This window comes from Clarias gariepinus, chromosome 9, assembly GCF_024256425.1.
Source record: "Clarias gariepinus isolate MV-2021 ecotype Netherlands chromosome 9, CGAR_prim_01v2, whole genome shotgun sequence".
In the NCBI taxonomy this organism is placed as follows: domain Eukaryota; kingdom Metazoa; phylum Chordata; class Actinopteri; order Siluriformes; family Clariidae; genus Clarias; species Clarias gariepinus.
In genome coordinates this window covers 15,588,362-15,605,349 of record NC_071108.1, presented here as the reverse complement: position 1 = coordinate 15,605,349, position 16,988 = coordinate 15,588,362, and positions in this window count along the sequence as shown.

The following is a 16,988-nucleotide window of genomic DNA, read 5'->3' as shown; positions in this document are numbered from 1 at the left end:
CTGAATCAGGCACAGCACCAGAGACAGATGTCGAATGAAACAGGCAGACCTAACCATCTTTCCCCAGTGAGCCTCTTCTGTCTGCAATCCATCAGTATCAGTGCTCAAACACAGGCTTTTAGAAGCACCTCTCTCAAAAGACTGGCAAACCATGTATTACAAAGTGATCAGCCCCTGGGATAGTCTGCTCGAACATCTTCAGTGACGCTTATGTTCTGTGTGTGTGTGTGTGTGTGTGTGTGTGTGTGTGTGTGTGTGTGTGTGTGTGTGTGTGTGTGTGTGTGTTTCTATTAAATTCTCACAATTTCTGGCGTTAGTGAGTCCTCTGAAGGGGGGCTCACATATTAGATCATACCCTCTTCTCTCCTACTTGCCTTCAGGTTCGCTTAAATAACCAAAGGCAACCTTAATATCTCTTCTTTTATAGTGGGATGTTTTTTTTCACAAATGCCCCACATACAAAAAAAGTGTTATGGTGGAGTACTGCAAGTAATTCCCTGTTGATTTAGTGACATTCGGTGTCAGATTGCATCTCCTGGCAGTGCAATCAATAACTGGCACACAGACTCTTCATTATCTTGCATTTTATTTAGGAAACTGTTGGGGGAGGAGGGATGATATTGTATGGCTTTTCAAGGTTATTCTGCTTTATTTCATGTTCATATGCTGGTCTATGGGTCTGCCCTTTTCTGTCATCCCAATCAATGTAAAAGGTGAGTTACATAAGCAAGCATGTTTCTATAATAAGAGACTGATGCATAGATTGGATTTCCACCAAGCTGACCAATATCAAGCCATCAGCTTCAAAACATAAAAAATTCTTCTTATTAAAATTAGTAAGAACCCTGAGAGTTTTTCAGGCAGTTTAGTGATTAGAGTAAGGTTATAGCTCAGCAGTATAACAGCGATATCTCAGAGCTGTCTGTATGGATATGAGAACATTGACTGTCAGTATGGGGGATGAAGCGATTTTGCTTGATAGGCATTTGATTGCATTTGATTTGATTGTCATGACGTTGCCTCATAAATAATCATAAAAAGAAAAAGGTTGCGCTAATCAATCAGCTTTGATGACAAGAGAGTCAAGATGAAAATTTATGTACAGATATAAAGATGAAAATTTACACTAATCAGCCATAACATTAAAACCACCTTTTGTGCCATTGAGACGGCGCTGGCCCCTCAGGGTGTTTCTCCGCAGTGTCCAGGCTGATCCTTTGGGTGTTGTGGGTTATTGGGGGTGCATCTGTGGATCGGATTTGTTTATCCAGTACATCCCAGATCAGATTGAGAAGTAGGAAAATTGGAGTCCAGGTCGCACCTTGGGCTCTTTGCCTGCTAGGCCTGCTGTGCACAATGGGCTGTGGTGGAATGGGTGTTCTATCAATCATGGCCAACAGTTGACTTTTTTGTGGATTTGTGCTGCAATGTCTTTTCTGTGGGATCAGATTGGATGAGCTGGCCTTTGGTCCCTTTGTTTAAGACTTGAATGCCCATGGTCCTGTTACCAGTTTTCCTTTTATAAAATTAATAATCAATTTTTATGTAATGTGGTGTTAATATTTTGACTGATTAGTGAATAAAGTGATAATGTTCATTTTTTTTATCCTAAAAGTTCATAGAAATAAAGCGTTTAAAAAGCATCCTTCTAGCCGAATATTATTAGTTATGGACGCACAGAAGTCATTGAAAGTTTACTTTACTGTTATGGCACTATTAGAGGTGCAATTGAATTTATTTTAAGCTTTAATATATTAGTCTGGCTTTAAGAAAAAGCAAACTACACTCGTATTGTTAAAGTGGCAGGCAGGTGTCTGAGTCAGACTTATAACAAAAGCATTTTGGGACTGTCTTGGTAATTGTTGGGAAACACTACCACCTGCCATTTTAGTACATTTGCTGTGATATAATGATCTTATTGTACCAGTGTACTGTATGTTGGCACACTAAACAAAAGCTGAGTGTGGAGATTGTACAGACTTGTAACAAGACCTTTTTGTTAGATTCTCTCATAGTATGTTTATTTTTCCAAATAACAGTGCCAAATGTATCTGTGCCACCTTTAAATAACCTGCATTTCACCTTGGTTCTGATTTAGTGCCTGATAGCAATGGCAAACCAAACAGAGACTAATGAACAACCTGAACAAAAGCTCACAGTGAATTGTTATTTCTGGCAAGTGAGTGGTAGAGTGGGTAATGCTGTGCACTGTCAGGATGTTCACAGTTTCTGATAAGCTGTACCGTCATGGGTTCTCACACTATCATTTCCTTGGCACTAGGAAGTTTTATCACTGTGTACATATTTGATAATAGTGGGTCATTCTCCATTGTTGAAGTCTATGAAAATCCTGCCCCGGGGCCAAATAAATACCTTCAAATACAGAGAGCTCCAAAATTGCTATGAGACTCAGGTTTTAACACCGGTACAAACCATGAGTTAGACACAGAAAACGACTCTGAGATATTTATAGAAGAACCTTTAAAAGAAAGATCATGAGACAGTGCCGTCTGCTGGACCTCCAGTGAGGTCTAGAAAAAAAGGCAATGATGTGGTACAGTATACAGTATCACCATTAACTTATAGCTACATCCGACTGAGTTAAGTGGACAAACGCTTTGACGCATCCTTTAATAGAAGTAATGAATGTCTGGTATAATTTTGTCTGGGGAACTTTGTTTTAAGGGTAAGTAAGAGTATCACTGAACTTGCTATCTTTGTAAAAAATATTCAAAAGCTAACTGTATCACTTTTGCTAGCTGAGTTTGTTAGCTTAGTAAAGTTCTATAGAGGTTATGATTTCATATCGGATGAAGAGCAATCCCAGCTAGCTAGCATCACTGCACTGCACACTGAGACTGGATTTCTTTCTATTCAGAAATATGGATGTTCTCCCCAGGTCTGTATGCATGCAGGCATTTGTGTATGTGAGAGAGAGTGTGAAACTGGTGTAATCTATTGTAGCCTAAAATCCCAAACTGGTCTATATTAATAGCATACTGTACAGCAAAGAATATGCCAATTTTTTTCAAAAGAGTTACAAAGAAATCCTGTAAATCTGTCTGCAATCAGAATATGGGAATATGTGTTAATATGAGCTAGAGAATTGCAGTTTGAAATTCAAATCTTGCCTTATAATCTTTAAAACCCTCTGTTTCCATTATATTTTCAAAGGATCAAAACTGACTACTTGCTAAAATGAGGCAAACTGTGAGGTGCTAATTCCAGCCTGTTGAGCCACTCAGGACACCATGCTGAGCTTCATAAAATGGTAATGAGTATGCAGTCCTGGCTGTGTGTGTGTGTGTGTGTGTGTGTGCGCAAATTGAATAGACTGAATAGTGCACTGCACATGACATAAAACACTGCAGGACACAAGTTCTGCATTAAGATAATGGCCTTTATGAAAGCACCTTTGCATTTATTGGTCTCATATTTTACTATTTTTTTAACAAATTAAAGAACATCAGTCTCAGAGGTTATCCAAAGTGTGCAGTTTTGATTTTTTCAAATCTGTCTTAAATCTAAATTAAAGTGCATATAAGTTCATTACAATAGGTCTTGGTCATTATGAATTTTCCTGCTCTGCACATCAACTGTGAAGTTTGTCACCCTGAACATGAGTACAATTGAGGCAATTAGCACCAAATTCCACAACCCCCATTCCAATCATCTAACTGTATGGCTAGCTGGTACTAACCGTATGGCTGACAGTAACTTTTTAGATTTAGAAGACAAAATCTAAAAAGAAAAATCCGGAGTATTTGATCATTTGCTTATCAGACAGATTTCTGACCCTTAAAGACCTGTTATTTTGCTTTTAAATAGTCCATATGCTTTTTACGGAGCCGCTCCTTGATTTTCCTGGCTGTGTGCTTTGGGTCTTTGTCATGTTGAAAGACCCAGCCACGACCCATCTTTAATGCTCTGACTGTGGGAAGGAGGTTTTTACCCAATATGTCACAATACATAGCCCCGTTCTTCCTCTCCTTTATACAGTGCAGTCATCCTGTCCCCTGTGCAGAAAAACACCCCCAGAGCATGATGCTGTCAAGTTCAAGTTTAAGTTCAAGTAGGCTTTATTGTCATTTCAACCATATACACAGGCTTCACTGTAGGTATGGTATTATTGGGATAATACTCAGAATTCTTCTTCCAAACACGGCAAATGGAGTTAAGACCAAAATGTTTTACTTTGGTCTCATCTGACCACAGGACTTTTTCCCATGACTCCTCTGGATTATCCAGATGGTCCCTGACAAACTTCAGACGGGCCTGGACATGGGCTGACTTAAGCAGGGGAACCTTCTGTGCGATGCCAGATTTTAAACCATGGCGTCTTAGTGTATTACTGATGGTAGCCTTGGAAACGATGGTCCCAGCACTCTTCACGGCATTGACCAGCTCCTCCAGTGTAGTTCTTGGCTGATTCTTTACCATTCTTAGCATCATTGATACCCCATGTATCTACTTAGACTTTGGCTGATTGTGGGGTGCACAGGTGTCTTAATGGCAGCTAACAACCTCAAACAGGTGCTACTAATTTAGAATCATGAGCAGAGTGTAGCTGGACTATTTAAAAGCAAAATAACAGGTCTTTGAGGGTCAGAAATCTGGCTGATAAGCAAGTGATCAAATACTTATTTGACACAGTAATTCACAAAACAAATTGTTAAAAAATCATACAATGTGATTTCTAGATTTTTCTTTTTAGATTCTGTCTCTCACAATGGAAATGCACCTATGCTGAAAATTGTAGACCCCTCCATGATTTCTAAGTAAGAGAACTTGCATGGTGATCAAATACTTATTAACCTCACTGTATGTTTCTTGAACACATGGTCCATAGCTGGTTGCTACTTATTTGGTTTTTACTAAAGAGGTTCTGCAAACATTCTTCCATACATAAATCCATTCCAAAGTTGAGCTAAGATTCTTATGAAGTTCTTGCAGTTTCACCGGGCTAAATCAAGTTGGTATCTTTTATGTTAAGGTATGGTGTATTTAGGGCAAATGTAATTTTTTGTTAGCCGTATAGTTAATCCCATTTAGCCAAATGGCTAGTTTCAGTTAGAGCATACAGCTAGTTGCATGAAATGAGGGTTGTAGAATTTGGTGATGATTTACTTCATGGTACTCACATTCTGAGTGACAAACTTCACAGTTGGTGTACAGAGCAAGAAAAATTATAATAACCTAGATGTATTGTAATGTTTTTTTTATATGCAGCTTACTTTTAATTTAAGACAAAAAAATTAAACTGGCCCTTTTTATTTTCCTGACAAAATATCCTGCAAGAAAGATCCCTTAAATTGGATATATAGGCTGATGATAAACAGGTCTGGAAATTATTCTGCAGGACTGTGGTGTATTTAGTGTTCACTGTTCGTCAAGGCCACGATGAGCAAAATCGTTTCAGCTGGGACCCAAAGGAGGAGAATTGAATATTAATAGCCCAGAGACACACAACCGTAACAGGCACAGATTGGTCTGTGCCTCAAAAGCCATTGTTTAGCGCACAGGAGGTGAGGAAGATTTCCCTGAATTTTCCTCTATAATGCTGCAAATTCTTGAATTCAGTATTCTAAAGAACAAGAATCATACATAATACAATGATATACAGTAGGACGTTTGTATATACAGTACATCCACTTTAAAAAAGGCTAGCTAACCTTTCAGTAGAAAGCATGGATTTTTGTGCCTCTATTTTTAGGTAAATGTGTTTGTCCAGAGGAGTTTGCTGTCTGAGCACTTTACATAAGTGTGAGCTCTTTAAAGCTATGCCTTCTCACTATTAATGAAGGAGAATGGCAGGCTTGCCAGATCGTATTTGCAGAAAATCTGTTAGGCATTTTGACCTACACTACAGAGGTAATGCTCTGATGACCTCATTATTGAAACATGTGCATATACAGTACATGTGCATCTGAAGCTGACCTAAAAGCTTTGCATTTTTGTAATACTATTCTTTGTTGTTGTTCTATATAATATTTCGACAACAGGGATCCAGTTCCAATTTAATACCCAGAAATGTAGGTAGACCAGATGAGCCATAAAGGTGTCACCAGCTGACATATTTCCTAGTTGGCCATGAATTGGCTGTGGCTCTATAGCACCATAACATTTATTACTACATAAATCTAAACCAGGTCACTGCTGCAACAAGAACTGCAGCAAATTAGCTTGACTTACCTTAAATGAGCATTAGCAGGCGCTAATAACCTCAGTATCAATAACAATAGCTATGTCTCCCTTGTGACTGTCTATGTCATTGGTTCTTGGTCATTTTCCTGGAACGTACATCCATTTTAATGTTTCAACGGACTAGCTTTAAGTCTACACAAAATGGTCCAAAAAACATCAAATAAGCAGCTAACCTACAACAAGTGCTATCTTGGTGAGAGGAGAATGGCCAGTCCGGTTTGAGAAATCGAAAAATACAGTGCTAATAAAACTGCATAGAGATAGTTTTCTTAGACCACACTGGGCCCTGTAATACCAATTGTGTATTGCCTGAATGCCACAGTATTCCTTAGTCCTATGTCACAAGTCGTCCCAAACTGGTTCCATGAATATTGCAGTGAGTCAAATGTTCTTTAGTGGCCATTCCAGTAACAAGTTCTGAATCCAATAGCACAAATTTCAGAATATGATTGAACAGGTGATTATTAGCATAAATGTGCAACTGCAACAAAATGTAGTCATGGCAACATGTACCACAACCTGAAATGATTCTTTCTAAATACCATGTCTAAATACCGAATACCCAATCCATACCACGATGAATTGAAGGAAAACACTGATGTACCCAGTTATAACAAGGTGTTCCTAATAAAGAAGCCATGTCTGAGGCACTACAAGAGCTATTCATGGGCTTAAGAATAAAGGATATCGCCTAGTATTAGCAACTTGTATTAAATACAATTTAGCCTTAGTGCAATAAAAACAGTGATTATTATCTTGTCGAAAACAGCAGATGCTCTGCATCTCTGCAATGACACAGCAGATGGCTGTCATGGTGGTGTGGAAAATAAGCACAGTCATATGTGGCATGAATGAATATGTGAGAAAAGAAAAGGACTTGAAATAAAAGTGAACATAGAAAAGCAAAGATGCAATGGATGAGGCAAAATCAAGAGATGGTTTTGTGACAGGCTAAATTTGCAAAGGCAAAAATAATAAAGCAGAAATCTTAAGCCTCTCATAAGCAGTCATTAGCAGCCCATCAAACAAGCCACAGAAGCACTTAACTACTGGTAGCAATTCTACAGTAAATCATTTGTATGCAGGGTCTGGGGTGACATTATAGAGTCATGTATGTAGTTACATATAAGGTCTTGTCAAAAATTAATATAATGTGCTCACATTTTAATATTTGAGGCTGTAAGCTACATACCTTATGGACACAAATGATAATGTTTTTGCCACAAGGCACCAAAGTCAAGACCATGAATTATGTAACTTGAGGCCATGACTTAATGCATTGAGGAAAGGACTTATTTAATACATGGCTTCCAGTTAATTATTTGTTGGAAAGTCAGATCACTTGCAATTAAAGTGCCACAGGCTAATGACTATTCATGCCACAATGACAATGACCCCAGTATGCCTTTATCCATTATTACATACAGTAACTGAATTAAAGTAATGATCAATTAGATTAATGCTTACAGTAGGTTGATCATGATGCTCTATTTCCACAGATTTTTCAGTGTTTTGTGTCTCATAATGTAAAAATGCAATAGGTGTAACAACAAAGTAATTCATGAAGACAACCTGGTGACTGTAAAACTGCTCACTTTCAATAAAGATAGCATAAATACATTTCTATTGAAATAGCCCTTAAGAAACATCCTGTAGCCTTAATAGGCAAGATTATGGTTAAAATAATGATCATGTCACCTCAGTGGCTCTGTGCCTATGAATTGCCACAGGAGGCATAGAAGGTTCTGCCTTCTTCTCCACTAAGCCCTGAGTGCCCTCTGATGGGCACAAGAGGCATAACAATAAATAGTCAACTCTTACATATTATAAGTGGTGAGTTTCGTATTCACTTATTATTATCATTAAAATTTTTGTTGTTGTTGTTGTTGTTGTTGTTGTTGTTTTAAGATTTAAAAAGGTATCCTAATCTTTCTACTGCCTTATTAATTCAATGATTTTTGTGATTTTGTGTCTAGAATATTAAATAACAACATATTGTATACTTTGCAACTTTTCACTGGATATCATGTTTTTAGACAGGTTGCCTTACTAGGCAGTTTTTCTTGATCTTTCCCTACAGCATGCTGTGAGATCAAGCATGTTGTGATGTTAAAGGAAGACAGCCGAAGGACATTACAACCTTCAGTATTGCTCATATACAGTACAGTAGATGACGAACAGATACCGTCTGTGTATATTTCACTGTCAGAATGTGGCAACTGACAATAGAAAAATGACTTCGCCTCTCATCCCATGGAGTAGGAGAATAAAGGCGCATGGTTTTACTTTATGACATTACAGTACTTCAATGTTAGAAGTATCTTACCTTGGAGTCTGCCTGTAATTATATTCCTGGGAATCATCATTTTGCCTTTAAATGTGTATTGGGACTTGAAGTAATCAATTAGAATGTCCATTACATTTGATAATACATACAGTACATTGATTTCAATGATTTCATTTTATTACAGTCCCATGGTATTTTATGCCCAGTTCCCACTCTTATAAATTTGCTTTGGCGCACAGTGACACTATGTAAAAGAATGGAAAGCCAATGATTTGGTCTAGTTAAGATAACTTACAAATAGCCTTAAAGTATGTTAGAAGGGTCTACAAATCGTAATAAAGTGCCTTACGGTCATAATCTTGGCACCTTGATGTCATGTAACATGACTCAGCAGCGGCAGCTGCCATGGGCTTTCTAGAATACCACAGCCGTTTCCAGTAGTTCTGCTGTAGCTTTAGATGGCCTAGAATTCTGTAGCCCATTGGTGAGCTACATCTGCATATGCCTGGCCAATCACATGGCAGCAATTCAGTGCATTAAGGCATGAAGAAAAAAGGTGATTTAAGTGACTTTAAACATAGCGTGATTGTTGATGCCAGATGAGCTGGTCCAAAACTGCTGATCTACTGGGATATTTATGCATAGTTATCTCTGGAGATTATAGAAAATGGTCTGAAAAGAGAAAATTTCCAGTGAGCAGCATTTTTCAGGGAAAAATGCTTTTTTGATGCCAGAGGTCAGATGCGTAAGGCCAGATTCAAGCTAATGGAAAGGCAACAATAAGTCAAATACCATCTTTTTTCGACTAAGACATGTCAAGTATATGAACCTTAAAGCAGATGGGCAAGAGCAGCATGAGACCACACCAGGTGCCACTTAGAACAAAAAGTTAAGAACAAGAAAATGAGGCTATAATTTTACTATGCTTACCCAAAACAAAAAACAGAAGACTGAAAAACGTAGTATGATCAGTCATGATTTCTGCTGCGACATTTGGATGGTAGGGTCAGAATTTGTCTTAACAACATAAAAGCTTGGATCCATCATGCCTTATGTTCAGGCTGGAGGTGGTGTAGTGGTGTTTGGGATGTTTTCTTGGAATACTTTGGGCCTCTTAGTACCAACTGAGCATCAATTAAACGCCACAGCGTACCTAAATATTGTTACTGACCATATTCTTTCCTTTATGACCACAGGATAACATGCCATGTCACAATGTTAAAATCATCTCAAAATAGATTCTTGAACATGAAAATTTGTTTACTGTACTTAAATGGCCTCCACAGTCACCAGACCTCAGGGTAAACTTTGGGACATGGTGGAACGGTTGATTTGCATTATGAAAGTTCAGCCAAAAAATCTGTAGCAAATGCATGGTACTATCATACCTGTATGGACTGAAATCCAAGGTATGTTTCCAGCATCTTCTTGAATCTGTGCCATGAAAAATTACCTATATTATTGTTAATTAAATTAACAGTACTAGCAAAGGTGTACCTAGTGAAGTGGCCAGTGAGTGCATGTAGCTAATGTAGCCCAGTAACATTGTTACTGTACTGTAATGTGGTGGAAAGACATTGTTAAAGAATTTCTTCTGAAATTAGGAAATGTATAATTCTGCCCAACAATCTTTCACAATTTGCTTACACAATTTATACTGTATTAACGGATTATAAAGCACCAACATCCGGTATGATGAACGCAGACGTGTCTTTGGCAGACGAGCTGAACACTTTCTATGCTCGCTTCGAGGCTGCAGCTAAAGACGCTAGCGATGCTAATGGTAGCGGCGCTAACGGCTGCAGACAGGAAGTCACTGCCAGCACTGGAAGCGCGTTCATCATCACAGAGCATGACGTGAGGAAGCTTTAAGAGAGTGAACACCAGGAAAGCAGCAGGACCAGACGGCATCTCAGGCCGTATCCTCAGAGCCTGCGCAGACTAGCTAGCACCTGTGTTCACTGAGATATTCAAAATCTCTTTATCTTAGTCGGTGATCCCCACATGCTTCAAAGAGTCCATCATTGTTCCTGTCCCAAAGAAACCTCATCCTGCTTCCCTCAATGACTATCGCCCTGTAGCCCTCACTTCAGTAGTGATGAAGTGCTTTGAACGCCTGGTCAGAGACTTCATCATCTCTTCACTACCAGACACACTGGACCCACTACAGTTCACTTATCGTCCAAACCGTTCCACGGACGATGCAATCTCTCATCTCCTCCATACATCTCTCACTCACCTGGACACTCGGAGGGGGAATTATGTGAAAATGCTCTTCATCGACTACAGTTCTGCATTTAATACCATAATTCCCTCCACACTTACCGCCAAGCTGGAGCACCTGGGACTCAGCTCATCAATGTGTCAGTGGATCTCCAATTTTCTGACTGGCAGACCACAGGCAGTAAGGATGGGCAGATACTGTATGTCTCAGCCTCCCTCACTCTCAGCACTGGAGCCCCCCAGGGTTGTGTTCTGAGCCCCCTGCTGTACTCTCTGTACACCCACGACTGCGTGGCCACTACCAACTCCACCACCATCATCAAGTTTGCTGACGACACTGTTGTGGTGGGCCTGATCACGAACAACGATGAGACGGCCTACCTGGAGGAGGTTAGAAATCTGGAGAACTGGTGCCAGAGGAACAATCTCCTCCTGAACGTCAGTAAGACAAAGGAGCTGATAGTGGACTTCAGTACAAAGCAGGTGAGGAACTACCAGACCCCCGTCATCAACAGGAGCCCAGTGGAGAGAGTGGACAGCTTCAGATACCTCGGTGTTCACATCACGCAGGACCTGGCATGGTCCTGTCACATCAACACCGTGGTGAAAAAGGCCCGGCAGCGTCTCTACCACCTCAGACGCTTGAGAGACTTTAGACTGCCCTTCAAGGTGCTCAGGAATTTCTACTCCTGCACCATAGAGAGCATCCTGACGGGAAATATCACGACCTGGTTCGGGAACAGCACCATGCAGGACAGACGAGCTCTACAGAGGGTGGTGCAATCAGCTGAGCGCATTATCCGCATCGAGCTCCCTGACCTGCACTCGATCTACAGCAAGCGGTGCTTGACCAAGGCCAGGAAGATCGTGAAGGACCTCAGCCACCCCAATAACGGACTGTTTACTCTGTTGGGGTCTGGGAAGCGATTCCGCTCCCTGAAGGCCAACACAGAGAGACTGAGGAGGAGCTTCTTCCCGCAGGCGATTAGGTCTCTCAACCACAACCACACCACTATGCAGAAGTAACACAATCTTTTCATAATTGATCAAATCTATCAATCTTTTTACATCTATGAACACTATGGACAACTAGACGCACACCTTCCTTCATACCTACACTACATGTTGTACGCTTACATTCTGGACCATTGCACAAAGACACTTCAATAACTTTGCACACCTACCTTCACAACTACCCTACATGTTTACGTTTACATCCTCGACCAGTGCACAAAGACACTTTAATAACCTCTGCACAAAGACACTTTGTTCTATGCATATTTGCACACACAGTACAGTATATTTTAATTTGTACATCATTTTTCTATTTTTCCTAGCACATTTTTATTTTTATTTTTAGTTCTATTTTTCTTAGTTTAATTTAATTTTTTCTATTTAATTTTTCTATCGTATTTCTTTTATTCATATTTATTTCTTATTTGTAAAGTTTAATTCTCTTTTAAGGGTCAATGGCAGTCGTATAAGCATTTCACTACATTTCGTACTGTGTATGACTGTGTATGTGACAAATAAAATTTGAATTTGAATTTAAATTTGTATTGTACGGAAAGAAGAGATAACTATCAACACCTGCAACGTGAATGGGGTTTTAAAGCAGAGTGCATGTAGAGCAATGCAGTGTAAAATCTACCAACATTGGCCTTTAAACAATGACTTTGTCTCAACAACAATAATGAAATAATCCTCATATCTAACGGAATTGGGTCAGTAGGCTTGCTGCAGCTGCAGAGCTCCGGGGAACCTGGTGAGCTCAAGTTATTGTACAGTATGTGTGTTGAAGTTTGAAGTTTCATACATTCATCCCATCTCTGTGTGTCTTCCAGGTTTCTGTCTTACTTTCTGGAGACTATGGATGTATATGATATGCAGAAAGACAAGCTTTTTATATCAAACTTGGAAAATGCTTGGGACTCTTAGGCCTATTTGTGTCCATAACCCATACAGTATATCCCTCTGAGCTTATTAATAAAAAGATTCAAGTCACTGGAAAGTTTGTTTTAAACAGTTAGTGTCAATATCCTTGTTTGCTTGCTGACAAGTTGCTGGTTGGATGTTTTAAAATGTTAGAAAAGTCAACTGTGTTTTCTGTAAGAGTGGCCATATTTAATTATTGAAAACACCAGAGTAACTAAGAACTACTAGAAATCTGTACAATAAATAAACCCAATACATTATCAACACTGCTGCATCGAAGTACCACCACAACCATAGTGTATATATGGTTTTAGCCTACCTTAACTGGCTCAAAGACTGAATGCAATGAAAACTACATATTTACTGCCACTGATCAGCAGTTCCTTCCGTGGTACACTTTGTTAAGAAAAAACACAGAATAAACAAAATAGCATTAATATTACTGTGCTGTTTGCTTGTACTAAATATAAAATTCTGTATGATGGTTATTATATGTCCTGATTTCATTGAATAATAGCACAGGAACGTCGCCCACATGGAAAATTGGCACTCGAATTTTGCTTTTTCTGTCTTAATTTGGCGCATATTAATGTTTGTGCACAGATTTGAATACCTCACATCCCACACACGCTGAATGTAAAAGTTCCAATCTATGTTATAATGTTGTGTTTGGCTTAAATGAAGCCATTATATGAATTATATGCAGCCTGGTTTGTATAACTGGTTATATTTTTTTAGTATAATGTACTTTTAAAAAATGTATAATTTTCACATAAGGCTCTGTGATTATTATTATTATTATTATTATTATTATTATTATTATTATTAATAATAATAATAATAATAATAATAATAATAATAATACACTGTATAGAGAATGAGTAACTAAATGTAGCTGTCCTTTTTTATGATCATTTACTCATGTACACTGTCATCTTTCAGGAGATTCACACCCTCTGGAGTACTAGCTAAGCATTTGATATAAATATATAATAATTATACATTAATTTAAGTCTTGCATGTTTTCTCTAACATCATCTGGTGGTTTTCCAGTACAATGGAAAGTAATTTAATTACTGTTATTATTCTCAATAACAGAAAAAAAATATGTGGTTAGTTCTACAGTAAACTCAAGTATATAGTAAAAACAAATGTTTGTTCACTGCACTTTATTTTGCCATAGGAAAAAAGCCATGCTTGATGTTTCATTGGTAATCTTTAAATCTGCAGGACCCACTGTATCCAGCAGGGGCAGCTGATGATGTGGAGTTTTTCCACCTTTTCTATGGAGCTTAGGATTTGGCAGACTGGGAGGCAAAATTAATCAAACTTTAAATTGATAATAAATAAGTGTAACTGTATTGGGACAAGGAAATGTCTTGCTTTCACATGCATTGCCTGGTCTGTTTTCTTGGCATCATACAGGACAAGCCATTGAATTTTATGATATGGGATACATGTTACCATAAAGAAGAGGATGATACATTATATGGACAAAAATATGTCCAATATGTCTAATATGTCCAAAAATATGTAAGCACCTGACCATCACACCTATATGTAAGTCTTTAAAAAAACTGTTGCAACAATGTTTTAAGCACACTGTTATCTAGAATGTCTTTGTATTCTGTAGCATTAATATTGCCCCTGAGCTAAACGGCTCAAACTGGATAACATTGAGTGGCCAGAACCCTGAGCTCAACCACACTAAATACCTTTGGGATATATTGGAATGCTGATTGCATCTGTGACAACGCTCTCTTGATACCCACGGTTATATAATGGGTAAAAACAGTAGATAGTCAGATGTCCACATACTTTTGGTCATATGGTATATTTTCTGCATTTATAGGTTTGTTGAGCAAAACTATACAGCCTCTAACAGCTGTTAACAGCCTCTTTTCATTGTATCAATACATTTATAGCATTTATTGTAATTTAATATAATATTTGTTACTCAGTACTAACTACCATTGGGCAAACTCCTTTTTACTGTATTTGAAAAGTACATGTATTGGCGAATGAAGTAAGCAATTTGTACCTGACAGACTAATGAAAATGATACGATTATAAATAATATAAAAACAACCACAACAACAACAAAAACAGAAGAATTAGTTCAGTTAGTAGGCCAACAATTATGTGAATGTTTCAGCTAGTTTAAACCTGCTCATAGCCTTTAGGCTTTTTTCCATGTTTGTGTGGTTCAAAACACAAGATTTTTTTAGCATCTGCTTTTCTTCCTTATAACACCTACGTCAACACGTCATGGAATTCCTTGTTTTTTGCATTTTTCTTTTCTTCTATTTTGTTTTTTTTAAACGATACCCAGGCTGTTAAGAAATGCCGAGATGCCAAGAAATGACCTCCATGAAATTAGGGGTTGGAAGTATGAAACCACAGTCTACATAAACCTGAACAACTAATCACAGAGCGATTTGCAGGTTAAAGATGTTTATCGTTGGGGGAAAAACAGGATGCAATTCAGCTGTGGAATGTTTTGACGTCACACACAGCTATACATTAGTCACGATCAGCAGCACCACTTGTCTTGTCTTGTTTCTAGTCTTTCTAATCATGATGATAAATAATTTAAGGATTATATATATAGATCAAGGTTTAGAAGCTCTTATAGTGAGGTATAGTGAGGCCAAAAGCCATCCTGTACTTCTACAATAATAAACAATGTGATAATACACGAGGGCTGTACCAAAAGTAACGCAAAAATTGGCTTATTGTTAATATCAACTGACCTATGTTGGTGAAGCAGCTGATTTGCATATTCTGCATGAGGAGCCCAGGCAATCCACTTAAGCGTAACCTGACTCTAAATACATATAACTTCCCGCACATCAAATATTAATGTAACTTTAGGACTGAAGCAATTGATTTGCAAGAGAGGGAAGTTTAGAAACAATGAAAGCCTGTGAAGACATCTGCAGAGCTACTCACAACAATAACATCATGCCAAACCATATGAGTGCTGAACAAATAGCCTTGTTTAATATTTTTTTTACATACAGACCTCATATGCAACACAGCTTACAATCATGTATTCGCAAGAAATAAAGGCAAAAACAACTTAAATATACTCCAGAATTTACTGATTCAGACAAAATTCCAGTTTACAGGAACTAACTAGTACATGTGGTAATATCAGTAGCTGGGATATTTACATTCATTTCAAAGAGTTTGCTTATTTTTATGTGGTTAAAAAAAGAAGGAAAAAAAAAAAGAAAACTCTTAGTAGGGCTGAGTGCACAGGAAATAAACTTTTTTTTCTCCTTTTTTAGTTGCTTAAGTAACTATCCACATTTACTATGAGTAATAAAAAACAGCTCAAATTCTTGATTATGAGGAAGGGACTGCAAAATATTTCAACACACGCACACACACACTATGTTGATTGCTTACTTCATCAGGTCTAGGCTTGTGTGTGTGTGTGTGTGTGTGTGTGTGTGCGTGTGTGTGTGTGCATGTGTGTGTGGTTTGACTGAGCTGCATTCTGGCCTTGACTCATTTCTGTCTGGATGTTGCAGGAATTTCCCGCTTTCCTCATTTCCCATTTTTAAGCAGTGGTTAACTTTACTAAGCTTTTTTGTGCTCACTGTGCAGGGGGTTTTGGGGGTCTACATGCTGGTAAAGGTGATTCTGTGATTTATGGTCAGAGGGTTTACAAGCACGGGTTCAGTCGCATTACAGGCAGGGGTATATTAGTCATTGAAACAGTTTACATGTAGTAGACTGTTAGACTTAATACTGCCTGGTATTGGTATATTTTTGTAAGTATGGAAACGATCTAATAGATAGTATTACATTTTATATCCTCTTCTTTTGAGGAAGATAATAATTAGTCCCTCTGGGCCTCAAAAAACCAGCAGAAACCGAAAAGTAATCTCTTGCCTTCTCATCACTTTGTAAGTTTTAATGCCTGCGGGAGAAAAGTGCCATCTGCTGCTCCTGTATATGAGCATTATCTCTGACGTAGGAGTGATGTTCACACATGTATTCTAGACTGTCTATTTCAAAACAACTTTAATTACTACATGGCCTATTAGTCACATGCTGATGTTAAAATATATATAAAAGTGTGTGATCATATTTTAGAAAGTTATGTAACAGTCCAATTGTTCTTCTGCAAATCAGTGCTGAATTTACGTCACATCAACATCAACAACAGGATGCTCTTTTTCAATAGCCATGTTTTGAAAACATTTTCACAACACATATTACATTACAGAAGAAGAATCAGGTTGTGGGAAAGTTCTTGTCTCTCCATATAACTGTTGGCTTTATCTAACAACATTGATCACCAACTATACCCCAGCAAACTGGTTAT